Raw genomic sequence first — 16,649 nt, 5'->3', positions numbered from 1 at the left:
GAGAAGACGACAAAAATTAGTCTTTGCCGTCAGTTACGTCGTATAGAAGACGACAAAGAGTAAAAAATGAGCACAACAGCCCCTCCCTCTCGTGATTGGTGGATCCCTCCTCTAGGGTTCACAGCGAGCCTCCCAGCCGCCGCCGCCGGGCCCTCCCCGGCCGCCGCCGCCAGTGCCCTCCCCGGCCGCCCTCGTCCGTCTGCGCGACATGGCGGGAGGGTACGCCACCTCCGGTCGAGCCTCCCTCCACCACACCTCCGGTCGGGCCTCCCTCCACCACCGCCAGTGCCCTCCCCGGCTGACGCCGCTGGTGCCCAACCGCCGTCGGACCTCCCTACCTGTCTCCGGTCGCCACCAGCGCCCTCCTCCCATTTGGTAACCAATGGCTGGTGGGTAGTACTCTGTAGTAATTATTTTTTTCTCAATCCCTGTCTCTCTTTGACCCACAGCACTGAATGATCACATCAGCCAAAAGCAGTACTGTTCGACGGGATCGTGGGGGGTCTGTATCTCGCTAGTGCTACCAGTAATTTCCTCTCTTGATTGACTGTTGTCCCGAGTCTGGCTCTGCTCTGAGTGCTACCTTCACCTCGTCTCAATCCTCTACTTCATTTAAAGTTGTGATCTGAAACAATTATGTGTTTATTGTTACAGTTTACCGTTTGTTCATGATCGCCCAATTTTGTAGGCAAGGTATCAGGTTCTGAACTTTCAAACTATGATTTAAGTTGTATTTCCATTCACTGAAGTGATTATGTTGGGGGCTTGTGCTGGGGGTTCATGATTCTCGTGCTACCTTTAATATGGTGCAGAATTTTGTGTTCTTATACGTGCTGCCCAGAAATCCTCGTTGGACCGTTGTTATCAAAGTGCTAAACTTGTGACCGTTGTTTTCAGGCTCAGATGTGCTAGCCTCTCTGGATTGATGGCTGATATGAGTATGTGGTATGAGGAATACTCGTTGATTTATGAATTATCTGAAACATTGCTGATATGAATCCAAATTCAGTGTTTTGTTACATAAATGGTTTTGTTATACATAAATGGTTGCTCTGAATCTAGATTATATATTTCAAAATTTGGCTGCTATGAATTTAAAAAGGGCCCCACAAGCTTTCCCTGGTACTAGTACTAGTACTCAAAGGCAATGAATAGTCACTAGCAAAATGAAACTACTAGTGAACCGCTCGTAGTGATGAACGCTATAGTGAGTATAATTACTATAGTGTCATTAACTGATAAATGCATCAAGGAGAGAGAGGTGGTAAATACTTGGCAGGTGCATGAGGGAGATTCAGAGAAATAAGAGGACCATACACAATATTCCACATGCAGAGTCCGGGGGCATCCTCCTTTTCTAATATATATATATATATATATATATATATATATATATATATATATATATATATATATATATATATATATATATATATATATATATATATATATATATACAGTATTCCCCTACGAATGCGTTCCGGGGAACCATAGGCACTGCAGTATTTCATATTTTTGTTACAAAGGGTTTATATGTAACACAAGGCCTGTCAGAGCTTCGTCTCCACCTTACATCGATACATTACACACTTAAAATGTAGCAAGCCCTGCAGCAAGCTAGCATTATATGCTACAGGGTCGCAGATGGACACTGAAACTTGTTCCATTGATTGGTTCCTGCAGGATGAGTAGTTGAAAAATCTAGAAAGGTTGTGAAAGAAAATTGTAAGGTCAGACGTTGTTCATTTTGCCAGCCATAGTGGTGCTCATTGCTCTGCAAGTATTTGACACCATCGTGTTGAACCACTTGTTCTATTATATAATTAACTTGTTCTAATATCTTGAAAGCATGATGTTTTACTGAACAACGAGAAGGCTCCCAAGTCTGCTGATACTGTAGCAGCTTCACAGTCTGCAGAATCTCCATTTCCAAGGTAATTATTTTACAGAGGCAATGGATCTTGTTTCATGCCATATCCATGCTCTTATTTGCATTTTTTTTCCAAAATTCAGCAGCGATGGCGACTCTGCCCAGTTGGACTCTTCTGTTCCATCGCTTGCGGAAGCAGCAAAACCAGGTTTTAGGAAATCTGAGAAACACAGCAAGAATGCTCTGCGGAGTGTATCAGAGCTTCACATTGGCGATGAGAAGCTGGCTGGCTCTAGCAAATTCGATATGGTAAGGAATATCTACCTAATGCAGTACTATATATGTATATATTACCTCATCCTGTAATCTGTCTACTGCTTTATGTAGGACAAAGTGCTGAAAGGGTTCGGAGCTCGTCGTGCTTCCGGAGCTTCCAGTGGCACTAACATCCAGGCTGGTGATGTTCCTTTGAAGTCTTCAGAGATGTGCCCTTCCAAGATCACAATACCAGGAAAAAAAGCTCCTTTGGATCTCACCTTGAAGACTACCCTGTAGTTTGTTTCATCATCTTCTGTGAAGTGGTCCGTATGCATTAGCTTCTCTTGCATTTCTTTCTTGTTTTCATTTAGAAAATGCACCCTTCCCAGAGAAATTTCATGAGTATCTTGATTTGGTGTCATAACTTAGATTGACACTCTGAAAATCAGATATGCAAATGGTATGTGTCTGTCAGTCATTCAGTCTCATTGGATGCTTACTGCACCTGCAATTTTTTTCCAGATATTTCAATTAGGTACTGATGTCTGTATGATCCAGTGCTCCAAGTGATATCATGTCTAGTACAACATACGGTCACTAGGAAAAATAATTGGAAATTACTTGCAAATTGAACCCTCTCTTCTTTCTTTAGTTTTGCTTAGATTTTCTGTCTCAAAGGCCCAAAGTATAATAGCTCTTGCCTGGAACAGGTGTCACAATTTGAGTACAAGTTGTAGGGGCAGTGTTGCCGAGCCCCTTGCTCAGAGTTATAATGGTAGGCCTCAAAGTTCAGGACGCATGAGCCAAGAGAGCAACAAGGAATTCTTATTCTCAAAGGCACTGCAGTCATGGGTATATCCACAATCCATGTTACCTCCTCCCGTCGTATCTGCTATGCTCTCATCAACTGCACAAGGAGGTAATTACTAGACCTTCACTATTGTTTGCTTTTGAAGATAAAATATCCCCGTACTTTCCTGGATGTATCTCTTTACCTTTTCTCCTTCTCGCATGTAGAAAGAGAGTTCATTGACAAAAGGTATCAGGATTGGGAAGATTCTTTTTAGAATCTTTACTACATGTTCCGGAAGAATCTGTTGAATATCTTCTATGGTATCTTCTTGCTCCTGAGAAATTGATCCTTCGTAATAACTTGATAAGTATATTCTAGACTTATAAATTCTAATTAATTCAATTAAGTAGATCAACTTATTGGTTGACAAGCACTCATTTCTTCATTTCTTCATGTAAAAGAGTATATTCTAGATTTCTTCATTTCCCTCATTCATTTTTTGGGGATTTACGGCATATGAGTTACAACATCATACTGGTTTCACATGTGAATAAAGCATCTTTAATACTTTTGTGATTAACCCAATGCTTATTCTATTTTTTTGCCCATTTTGCTGAAAGAAATATCTTTTTGGTTGTTGAAGTCAATTTTCTACCCTTATTTGGTACCATAATACGAATGAAATATTGACTTGGTATATTGGTCTCTAGGGCATTGAATTGCTCCAAGCTAATCCAAGCGGTGTTGATTTAAATCTTTGTACTGGGTTAAAATATCATTGTCACTTACAATCATATTGTGTGACCATGTGGCTGCATTGTTGCAGGGTGTTTGCTTTTGTATGCCCCTTTGCAAGGTTGAAGTGGAGGAGGCTACCGAAGACGACCTGCTTGAGTTCTCAAAAATACGAACACTCGACCTGGGCCAGGTTCTATTTGATTCTTCAACTTTCCCTTATTTGCTTTAGACAGACTGCAGCTACCGGACTGACTGGGATTGTTTTCTATTGGATGGACAGACACTTCATGTAGATGCTTTATCTGAGGATGACAATACCACGCAGTCGCTCCTTTCGTTTCCTGGCAATAAGAGCGTTCATGGCTTATATGAAGGTATTTATTAAATTTGTACCGATCTACAACCACTCTTTTTTTCTCAAAAGGTATTTATTAAATTCTTATAGGCTGCGCAAATTTGAAGCTGAAGCCCCTATTAAATTTTGAAGTGATTAGTGTATTTGGTTATGGTTATTTTTCTTCCTTGTGTTCTTGTTAATGTTGGGGGGGGGGGGGAGGGGGCGGTTGGCATGTATAATGTATGAGTAGATAGCCATTCCAACATTAACAAGAACATAAGGAAGAAAAGTAACAAGAACCAAATACACTAATCAGTTTCAAATTTGTGCAGCATATAAGAATTTAATAAATACCTTTTAGAAATTATGACCCAGCTACTTTGGTCCAGCCCAATACAAATTAACATGCAGGCTAGGTCCCCCTTGCGTTCAGGGGCCGGGCCTGTCCTTAAGTATTTTCATGCTAGATATAAAGAGTCACGTGTTTTATTGGTGCTTGTAGATCAGTACGTACCATATACTATGGCTATAACTCTCAGACATGATAATCAGGTCCTTATACTTTACCTCGTATCTTTGGTAGTGGCTCCAACGGGGATTTCATCAGGCATCTAGCTAGTGAAAAAAATCAGAACTCTTAGTGTGAATCTATAACTATTGACTGGCGAAAAATTTCATTTAGGTACAAATGATTTAGCGCACCTTATTTTGTTGTTATGGACATGAAAACCTTTATTTATTGTGTGCCAAAATCTGACATATGTGCACGACTTCATTTTGTAGGTTGTCATACGGATGTTCTTTGGACTACGATATTGACATGAAGACATTTATCGTAATGCAAATTTTATGTAGTAATGCCAAATATTATGACATGGATGTGCTATGGATTACGCTATATATATATATGGATGTGCTATGGATTACGCTATATATACATAGATGTGCTATGGATTACGCTATATATACATGGATGTGCTATGGATTATGCTATATATATAGATGTTCTATGTATTATGCTATATATATATATGGATGTGCTATGGATTAAGGATGTTATATATATGATGTATGGATTATGGATGTGTTATATGCTGTATGGACTAAGGATGTTATATATATGATGTATGGATTAAGGATGTTATATATATGATGTATGGATTACGGATTTGTTATGTACTGTATGGATTACGGATGTTATATATATGTTGTATGGATTATGTTATATTTATATATATGCTGTATGGATTATGTTATATATGTATATATATGCTGTATGAATTATGTTATATATATATATATGTTGTATGGATTATGTTATATATATACATTATATATTTATGCTCTTTGCTGTCATGTTCATGACGGCAAATAAATGTGGCACCCTCAACATGTGGTTTGCCGTCTTGTGTAACTTCAGAAGAAGGGAAAAGTATGGCATATTTTACTGTCATGTACAGGTTACGCAGACGGCAAAAAATGTGTCATATTTTGCTGTCATGTACAGATTAGACAGACGGCAAAAAATATTCCATATATTGCTGTCATGTACGGGTGAGGAAGACGGCAAAAGGGCTACCGTTGACCGTTAGTTAGGCCGTTCCGTCTTCTGACCATTTTTTGCCGTCTACTAGAAAAGCTGACGGCAAAATAGTTTCACTGACGGCAAACATTTTGCCGTCTGCTCTGCCGGACGCTGACGGCAAAGATACCCTTTGCGGGCACATGGTCTGACGACATTATTTGCCGACATGGGCTGACGGCAAAATTTTCGCCGACTGTAATTCGCTCTTTGCCGTCTGTAGTGTCCTGACGGCAACATGCTCGATTTCTATAGTGATGACTTCTGGGAAGAGACTCATCCTCGCTCACCGAGGTCAACTCAAATTCCTCTGACTCCTGCTGCAACAGAAATCCTCACAGGTTCTGATGGGAAAACCTTTTGTGAGGAATCTGCTCAAGAATCAGCTGCATCAGCTGAAGACAATGCAGCAACAAATACTGCAATTGCCTCCTCCAACAAACAAATTCCTCAAGCTGAGGAAAATCCTCAACCTGAAGAAAATGCTCAGAATGAAGAAAATGCTCCTGCCCCAAACACTGAAACTGCTATTGTTGTGGTAAACACAAAAACAACAATGATAGTGGCTCCTATTCAAGAACAACAGCATAATCTTCAACCATAGTAGAATCAACCTTTATCCAAAAGGCCAAAGTTTCAAAAGGAGGCATTCTATGAAGAACGCATGTACTTTACTGGCGAGAATCCATATGATAAGCTTCGCATCAGGCACACGAAGTTTTGGACAAGGAATCAACTCAACTACTATGCTTAAGTGCTTTGTGCGAGGAACAAGATAGTTCATCATAAACATATTCCTCACTTTGATATGGAGGAATTACCTTGCTTTACTCCAGTCCTCAACGTTCTTCAAGAAGCTGGATTACTGCCTTTCTGCACTGACATAGGCGACTCGAACATTGACATCATTCTTCAGTTCTACGCCACTCTGCACATCTCTGGCGACCCAAAGGATGTCAACACTTGGGTTTTGGATTGGATGACTCACCACACGCACTACAAAGCGCATGCCACTGAATTGCTTTGAGCTCTTCCAATCTCAATTCCCTCAGAGAATGTAGCGCTGATGTACGATGAATGTGAACTGCCCAACAGACTGATGGAAGTCCTCATGAAGCCTTTGGCCAAGGACCAACCTCCAAGGACTCGCTTTCTGGTACAAGACTTGAAGTATGAACCAAGAACAGTCTATAGAATCTTGTCCAATTTCATTGCTCCTATCAAAGGGCACGATGATGAAGAAGATGTCGTAGGCATCATGAAGAATATCCTTTTCAATGTCATCCATGGCATACCAATGAACCTTCATGATTTCTTCTTGAGGACTTTGGCTGATAATGCCTTGTCGCCTTTTGAAATGAAGATTTATGCACCGTGCATCATGAGATTCATTAGACACAGGTCAGGCATCAACTACCAAGATGATTTTCCGAAGCACATCGGATATCTGCCGCCAATCAAAGTCATCAAGAAATCATTTGAGCTTGTTGAAGGCAAAGGCAAATCTGTGATTGATGAAGGAAATCGACCCCTTGATGGCCAGTTTCGCAAAGCAGAGTCATATTCTTCATATGATGACACTGCTGCCAAAGATCCACGAAGCCCAACAGCCCCCAGAGTGATGAATAACTGAGAGCTACTCCTCAGTCTTCATCAAAAGGTCGATCGCAATCATAAGTGGGTTAAACGTCAATTCAGTGCCATTGTGAAAACCCTCAACGAAACTCAGAATGCAGTGAAGAAAAATCACTATTATCTTCGTGAGTTGTTTGATCGAACCTGGGCCACCTTGGCTCATCTGAAGACTCAAGAGGAGCTTGAGGAAATGGAGTTTACTCACGACTTCGACTGGTCATGGCCTCCATCGAAGAAATTCAAGCCCAATCCAGTTCCTGACCTGGAGCACAGTTGAATCTACTGAAGAACCAGAAGACACAACAACTGGTCCAAGGAAGAAGCCTATCGCCAAGAATCCTCAAGCATCTTCATCAGCGAAGAAGTGAATTTCTTCAAAGGGCGTTAGTCCTCAGTTTTCCCCTTTTTGTCACTTGATGACAAAGGGGGAGAAATCTGAGAGTTAGTCTTCAAACGGGATCTATTTTGGGGCTTATAAACATTATTAAGTTACAAACTCTTGGTTCTTCTGAGGTGTTTTGATGTAATGAGTTGTAACTTAAGCCCGATGGTGCTCTGACTGTTTTGAACATTTTTCTTCGCATGCTCATTCCTCAAAGTCTATTAATGTAGGCATGCTGAAATTCGTCAAACACCATTTTTCATCATGCATTTTAAATTCCTCATATCATATGTCAATTGTATGCATGATTTACAAGATACAGGGGAGGTCTCCATGATATAAATCATCAATGTGCATAGGTTGTACAAAGCAAACCCTCAAAATATGCACATCTTCAGGGGGAGTCTCTCGGTATCTTGATTTCAAATTCCTCAAACTCAGCTTTTACACTTCATATATTTATCCCCATTGAAAAATTAACCTAATTGTCATCAACCACCAAAAAGGGGGAGATTGTAAGTCCATCTAGTGCCCTTAGTGATTTTGGTGGTTTGAAGACTTATCGATTAAGTGAATAATGTGTTTATAAGTGTACACACGCTCTATAAGTCGCTCAGGAGTTTGAGTTACACGATGAATATCGACCCCTAAAAATGTATGCCTTCGGCTGAAGATTTTGGCCTTACCTTTAAGACTTTGATCGCGAATAAATTGCAATGAAATTGATATTCCTCATGAAGATATTGATGATGAGGAATTTGGTGGTTCCTGAAGAAATACTGTCTGAGGACTTTGAAGCGTGAAGATTTATTCTTTCTGTTTCATTTTATTTACTATTGAGTCATAGGAACACCGTACTGTTAAAGGGGGTCGAGGTAATACTACGGAATGAATTTCCTCATGATGCTCAACCCAAGCCTAAACCTACTAAAGCCCTATAGTGAGGAATATGAGAGACATGAGGACATTCACAGTTGAAAGTTCCGACAGTTGCCGCGACACGCGCCACCTCACTAATCTGATCCACACCAACGGTCACATTATTTAAGGGCATTTATGTGAAATCATGTCGGGATGCTCCCACGCTATAAATAGCCGCCCCCACAACCACTAGCTGGTTGGCTGCTCCGAGAGAAACTCACACTTGTCATTTAGAGCAACCCAAATTTCTCAGACTCTTCGAGAGTAAATCATCAAGTGAGGAAATACCCCAAACACCAAACCACAAACCAAAAACCAAGTGATTGAGCATCACTGAAGAATTTGTTCCTGTTTGGAACTGAAGCCTTTTACCTTTGAGGACAGTGCATCCTCCAGACGGTTAGGCGTCATGGTCTAGAGCATCCAGCAGTCAATTGTGGATCGCCGGGTGACCGAGTTTGTGAGGGTTTGGAAGTCTGCCCTGAAGACTTACCACGAGTGTTGGGCGAGGATTGTGTGTCCTTAGCTCAAGGAGAATACATAGGGATTGTGTGTCCCGGGACTGTGTTTCCTTTGATTTCAATACCAAGCCGCTCCAAACCAGACGTACGACTGTCATAGCAGTTGGAACTGGGTCATCAACAACTGTCTTCATCGTGATACGGGTTCTATTTCTTCAACTCTTTCATTTCCTCAAAATCGTATGTTGAAGACTTTCATCTGTGTTGTTTGAAGAATTTGTCTGGAGACTTCCTCTGAATTTCCTCAACCTCAAATTCTTCTCTCGAGCTAATCTTCACCCGCGTTCTTCATATCTGCTCACTATGCAAACCGATTCTCACAATCTTCATTTAGTAATCTTTTGTAGTAGTCTTTGCACATCTGATCCTGCGCTATCTCCGCTGCACTTAATTCATCATTGAGGAATTTCCTCACAAGGAATTTCCTCAGCGATGAAACTCTAAATTCACCTATTCACCCCCCTCTAGTCGATATAACGCACTTTCATCCCATTATTAATGATATCCAATGTCCATGATCAGGAAACCATGATCATCTGTTGATCAACGAGCTAGCCAACTAGAAGCTCACTAGGGACACATTATGATCTATATATTTACACATGTATTCCGGTTTCCGGTTAATAAAATTATAGCATGAATAATGAACAATTATCATGAACTAGGAAATATAATAATAAACAATTTATTATTGCCTGTAGGGCATATTTCCCAAAGCTTCGCCTAAGCACCGCCGAACTAGACTAGAGGAGAAATAGATCTAGAGAGAAGTAGAGGGAGCACATGGCAATTAGGGTAATCCCTCACCTCTAAAACCTCTAGTATATATAGGAGGAAGAGGAGGGGAGGCTGCCTTGGCCCCTCCTCCAAGGAGAGGTTCGGCCGAGCCAACAAGGGAGGAATCCACCTCCCACAAGGGAGGTGGAATCCTATTAGGACTCCTTCCTAATTTAGAAACCCTTTCCACGTTTTGGATTTTTGCCTTATTCCACCACTACAACCGCATGGGACTTTAGGGGAGCCTTTGGCCAGCCTACTAGGGTCTGGTCAACGTCCTCTCACAGCCCATGAAGCCTTTGGGTCGTCACACCCCTCCCGGTGGTCCCCCGGTACACTCCCGGCACTCCCGGTACAGTACTGATGAGCCCAACACTTTTCCGGTGACCAAAACAGGACTTCCTATATATTAATCTTTACCTCCAAACCATTCCATAGCTCCTCGTGATGTCTAGGATCCCATCCGGTACTCCAAACAACCTTCGGTCACCAACACCTATAACTCAACTATACCGAAACGTCACTGAACCTTAAGTGTGCAAACCCTGCGGGTTTGAGAACTATGCAGACATGACCTGAGACATTCTCCGGTCAATAAACAATAGAAAGACCTGGATTTCCATATTGGATCGTACATATTCTACGAAGATCTCTATCGGTTGAACCTCTATGTCACGGATTCAGTTAATCTCGTATGTTGTTCCCTCTGTCCTTCGGTATGTTACTTGCCCGAGATTCGATCATCGGTATCTCCATACCTAGTTCAATCTAGTTACCAGCAAGTCTCTTTACTCATCCCGTAATACAAGATCCCGCGACTAACTCCTTAGTCACATTGCTTTCAAGGCTTGTTGTGATGTTATATTACCAAGTGGTCCCCGAGATACCTCTCTATCACATGGAGTGACAAATCCTAGTCTTGATCGATGCCAACCCAACAGACACCTTCGGAGATACCTGTAGAGGACCTTTATAGTCACCCAATTATGTTGCGACGTTTGATACACACAAGGTATTCCTCCGGTGTCCGGGAGTTTCATGATATCATGGTCATAGGAACAAATACATTGACATGAAGAAAACAGTAGCAATAAACTGACACGATCATATGCTACATTCATAGTTTGGGTCTTCTCCATCACATCATTCTTCTAATGATGTGACCCCGTTATCAAGTGACAACACTTGTTTAAGGCCAGGAAACCTTGACCATCTTTGATCAACGAGCTAGTAAACTAGAGGCTTGATGACCCATAAGTGTAGGGGATAAGTAAGAGTGTCGAACCCAATGAGGAGCAGAAGGATCTGACAAGTGGTTTTCAGCAAGGTATTCTCTGCAAGCCCTGAAATTATCGGTAACAGAAAGTTGTGTGGTAAGATGATTCACAACAAGTAGCAAGTAACAAAAGTAACCATGGTGCATAAAAGTGGCCCAATCCCTTTTGTAGGAAGGGACAAGTTTGGACAAACTCTTATAGGAGGTAAATCCCTCCCGAGGACACATGGGAATTTCTGTCAAGCTAGTTTTCATCATGTTCATATGATTCGCGTTCGCTACTTTGATAGTTTGATATGTGGGTGGACCGGTGCTTGGGTGCTTCCCTTACTTGGACAAACCTCCCACTTATGATTAACCCCTCTTGCAAGCATCTGCAACTACGAAAGAAGAATTAAGACAAAGTCTAACCATAGCATTAAACTAGTGGATCCAAATCAGCCCCTTACGAAGCAACGCATAAACTAGGGTTTAAGCTTCTATCACTCTAGCAACCCATCATCTACTTATTGCTTCCCAATGCATTCCTCTAGGCCCAAATAATGGCGAATTGTTATGTACTCGACGTTCACCTAACACCACTAGAGGAAAAACAACATACAACACATCAAAATATCGAACGAATACCAAATTCACATGACTACTTATAGCATGACTTATCCCATGTCCTCAGGAACAAAAGTGACTACTCACAAAGCATAATAATATTCATGAACAGAGAGGTATTTAATAAAATCAAGGATCTGAACACATAATCTTCCACCGAGTAATCCAACTAGTATCAACTACAAAGAGTAATTAACACTACTAACAACCTTACAAGTACCAATCGGAGTCGCGAGACGGAGATTGGTTACAAGCGAGAAACTAGGGTTTGGAGATGAGATGGTGCTGATGAAGATGTTGATGGTGATGAGTCCCCTCCGATGAGGAGTGTTGGTGATGAAGATGGCGACGATTTCCCCCTCCGGGAGGGAAGTTTCCCCGACAGGACGACCCTGCCGGAGCTCTAGATTGGTTCTGCTCAAGTTCTGCCTCGTGGCGCTATTCCTCCCGAAAGCCTCCCCTTTATTTTTTCTGGAACGAAACCCTCCTTATAGCAAAAGAGGGAAGCCAGAGGGCCAACAGGGAGCCCACAAGCCCCCTAGGTGCGGCCATTAGGTCGCGCCTAGCAGGCTTGTGGCCTCCTGCTAGCTCCCCTCTGGTACTTCTTCGGGCCAGTATTTTTTTATAAATTCCAAAATAAATCCTTGTTGATTTTCGCGGCTTCTGGAGTTGCGCAGAATAGGTATCTCAAACTTGCACCTTTTTCAGGCCAGAATTCCAGCTGCCGGCATTCTCCCTCTTCATGTAAACATTGCAAAATAAGAGAGAAAAGGCATAAGTATTGTACCGTGAAGTGTAATAACATCGCATAAAGCGATAAATACCAACATGAAAGCATGATGCAAAATGGACGTATCAACTCCCCCAAGCTTAGACCTCGCTTGTCCTCAAGCAGAAACCGGGATCAATAACCATGCCCACATGTTTGGAGAGAGAGGTGTTGACAAAACAAAATACGGACATGCAAGCATCATGATCATAATCAGAACAGCAATATCATCATATAATCTCTCATGCTAAAGTGATAATTCCTTCACAAAGTAAAGTAAGGATCAAGAACCTTATTGAGAATTAACAACCAATAGACTTTAGTCATTGAAGCAATTGCAATTTATCATAACATCGGAAAGAGTCAAATAAGAGCTTGTAAAGAAAATTCACATACTCAATCATCCTTTCGTCTTCTACAATTGCTACAACTCACGTGGTACTCATGAGATCAAAGTTTCAGTCGGACACAAAGAAAGATAGGGGCTTATAGTTTCACCTCCCAACTACTTACCTCAAGGGTAATGTCAACAATAATAATTCATGAATACTTACTTCCAAGATGACATATGAATATAGATCTTTCCCTAGCATATGACGTTAGCCAAGATAAAGGCGAAATAAGGAATTGGTGTAGATCACCATGACTCTTTCAAGGGCAAAAAGTAAAGGTACAAGATAGGCCCTTCATAGAGGGAAGCAGAGGTTGTCATGCGCTTTTTAGGTTTGGATGCGTGACCTCTTAGTGTGAAGGAACGTCACTTTATATTGCCTCCTGTGATAAAGAACTTTATTATGCAGTCTGTCGCTTTTATGTCTTCCTCATCATAGATTCGTACAAAGCTTATTTTCCACACACGAATAGATCATACATATTTAGGGAGCAATTTTTATTGCTTGCACCAATGACAACTTACTTGAGGGATCTTATTCAATCCATAGGTAGGTATGGTGGACTCTCATGGCAAAACTGGGGTTGAAGGTTTCTGGATGCACAAGTAGTATCTCTACTAAGTGCGGAAGTTTTGGCTGATATGAGGTGGAACCAATCGTCACATGCTAAGGGATCTCTAGTCATATAATCATTGTTCGGAACCAAGCAAACATAATTCATTATGTTGTCTTCCTTGTCCAACATCTACTTCTAAGCATGCAATAGTTTAATGAGTGTTCACAATCATAGACGGTGTCCAAGATGATATATTTATATGTGAACCTCTCCTTCTTTATTACTTCCTATTAATTGCAACAATGACCAAGGTCTAGGTTTGTCCACCACAACAAGTTTCAATCAACATTCTTTGTATATGTGAAGCCATCACTTACCATAAGATCGTTACATGATCTTTCATGCTTTTGTTCTTTTATCATTCTTTTCTTTCAGATCATGGCATGAGGAAAGGCCCTTAACTAAAACACTCTTTATTATATGACTCACGGACTTGAATACATTGGGGGTGACACAAAGCAAAACTCAAGCCTAAAACACTAAGAACTTTATTCTACTAGAGAAAGATAAAACCAAAAATGATCGAACTAAGAAAAGGTAAAGGCAAAAGATGTGATGGTCATACGATACCGGGGCTACTCCCCCAAGCTTGGCACAAGCCAAGGGGATTGCCCATACCCGTGCTTAGTTGTCTTCCTATGATGGTGATGGTGGTGGAGTTGTTGCAACCTGGGTTTGATCCTCCGTCTTCCAAGGCATAGGTGCTCCATCATGGAAAGATGACCGAGGTTCCGGAATCCTCAAATCTGCAGCCAACCGTATTGATTTAAATCTATACTCATACTCACAGTTTTGGTTCTACAGGTCATAGATCTGGGCTTGGATGTGATCAATTCTGTCATAGAGCCTGGAGAGGTGCTTCCCGATGTCATTGGCATCGATCTTGTGCTTGTTGGTGAACTTCGTGATCATCATGTGGTTGGCGTTGAGTCCACGTTCCACCATCCCTTGTCACTTGAAGACTTGTTGCTCCATTGCTTCGAGCCTCGCCTCCATGCTTCCGGTCTTCTTGGTCCCCTAAACATCACGGATGCGCAGCACCCCATCGCGCATCTCGATAGATTGAGGGTGTTGCAGCACTCCCGCGAGGTAGGGATTGATGACCTTCTCGAAGAACTTGTCCCTCGGAGCTTTTAGGGACGCCATAGCGATCTCGATCTGTCTACACAACAGCTCGAAAGGAAAATCGAGGAAATTTGCGTGATACGAGGGTCAGACCTTTCGGAAGAATATATAATGATTTTTTCCGACCAGAAGGAGTACTCCGCAAGAAAACGGAGTCCGGGAGGCACACAAGGTGGTCACAAGCCCCCCACGCGTGGTCAGGTGGTGGCCCGGGGCTGGCAGGCTTGTCGCCTCCTCGTGCGCTTTCCGTACTACTTTAAATTTTTATATTTTTCCAAAAATTCCAAAACGGAGAAAAATTCCTACTGGAAAAGTTTTGGAGTCTGTTTACTTACTGAATCACATACCTCTTCGTTTTCGAAGTCTGAAACGGGCTCATAAATATCCCTTATGTACTCCTCCGGAGTTATGGTATTGATAATATTGCTTTCAACATTTATGGGAGTACCTGAGATATAATGCTTGATTCTTCGCCCATTTACCACTCTCGGAAAATTACCTTCCATGTTGTTGATCTTGATGGCACCGGAACGATATACTTCCTCAACAATGTATGGATCTTCCCATTTAGAGAGAAGCTTGCGTGCAAAAAATCTTAAACGAGAATTATATAGCAAGACATAATCACCTACATTGAACTAACGTTTTTGTATCCTTTTATCATGCCACCTCTTAACCTTTTCTTTGAACAACTTGGCATTTTCATATACCTGAGCTCTCTATTCATCAATTGAGCTAATATCAAATAACCTCTTCTCACCAGCAAGTTTGAAATCAAAGTTGAGCTCTTTGATTTCCCAATAAGCCTTATGCTCCAGCTCAAGAGGTAAATGACATGCTTTACCGTAAACCATTTTGTACGGAGACATGCCCATGGGATTCTTATATGCAGTTCTATAAGCCCACAATGCATCATCGAGCTTCTTACACCAATTCTTTCTAGACCTATTAACAGCCTTTTGCAGAATTAGTTTGATCTCTCTATTACTTAGCTCTAATTGACCACTGGACTCGGGATGATAGGGAGATGCAACTCTATGGTTGACATCATACTTAGCAAGCATTTTACGAAAACCACCATGAATGAAATGTGAACCACCATCGGTCATTATATATCTAGGGACTCCAAATCTAGGGAAAATAACTTCTTTAAGCATCCTTATAGAGGTGTTGTGATCAGCACTACTAGTTGGGATAGCTTCTACTCACTTAGTAACGTAATAAACAGCAACTAGGATATGACTATACCCGTTGGATTTTGGAAAAGGTCCCATATAATCAAAACCCCAAACATCAAATGGTTCAATGGCAAGCGAATAATTCATAGGCATTTCCTCACGTTTACTGATATTACCTATTCTTTGCCATTCGTCACAAGACAAGACAAACTTACGAGCATCCTTGAAGAGAGTGGGCCAATAGAAACCTGATTGCAATACCTTGTGTGCAGTTCTATCTCCCGCATGGTGTCCTCCGTAAGCCTCGGAGTGACCCTTTTGTAGGATCTGTTTCTATTCATGTTCATGTACACAACGTCTAATAACACCATCTACTCCTTCCTTATAAAGGTGAGGATCATCCCAAAAGTAATGTCTCAAATCAAAGAAGAATTTCTTCTTTTGCTGGTATGTGAAACTAGGTGGTATATATTTGGCAACGATATAGTTTGCATAATCAGCATACCACGGTGTACTATGTGAAGTATTGTTGACATTCAATTGCTCATCAGGAAAGCTATCATCAATAGGTTGTGGGTCATCAAGAACATTCTCCAACCTAGACAAGTTATCTGCTATGGGGTTCTCAGCACCCTTCCTGTCGACAACATGCAAATCAAATTCTTGTAGTAAGAGAAACCATCTGATAAGTCTAGGTTTAGCGTCTTTCTTTTCCATGAGGTACTTAATAGCAGTGTGATTAGTGTGAATAGTGACTTTGGAATCAACTATGTAAGACCTGAACTTTTCACATGCAAATACGACCGCTAAAAATTCATTTTCTGTAGTAGCATAGTTTCTTTGGGCACTGTCTAGAGTTCTACTAACATAGTG

At 41.4% G+C, this 16,649-nt stretch overlaps 1 pseudogene; it reads left to right on the top strand.

The window, feature by feature from the left end:
* Nucleotides 1-208: 208 nt before the first annotated feature.
* LOC123450538 lies at nt 209-3,267 on the top strand (annotated as a pseudogene).
* Nucleotides 3,268-16,649: the final 13,382 nt, after the last annotated feature.

The sequence above is a fragment of the Hordeum vulgare genome, chromosome 4H (genome assembly GCF_904849725.1).
Source record: "Hordeum vulgare subsp. vulgare chromosome 4H, MorexV3_pseudomolecules_assembly, whole genome shotgun sequence".
Classification (NCBI taxonomy): Eukaryota; Viridiplantae; Streptophyta; class Magnoliopsida; order Poales; family Poaceae; genus Hordeum; species Hordeum vulgare.
The sequence above is the reverse complement of the archived record's forward strand: the minus strand, read 5'-3'. Positions and strand labels throughout refer to the sequence as shown.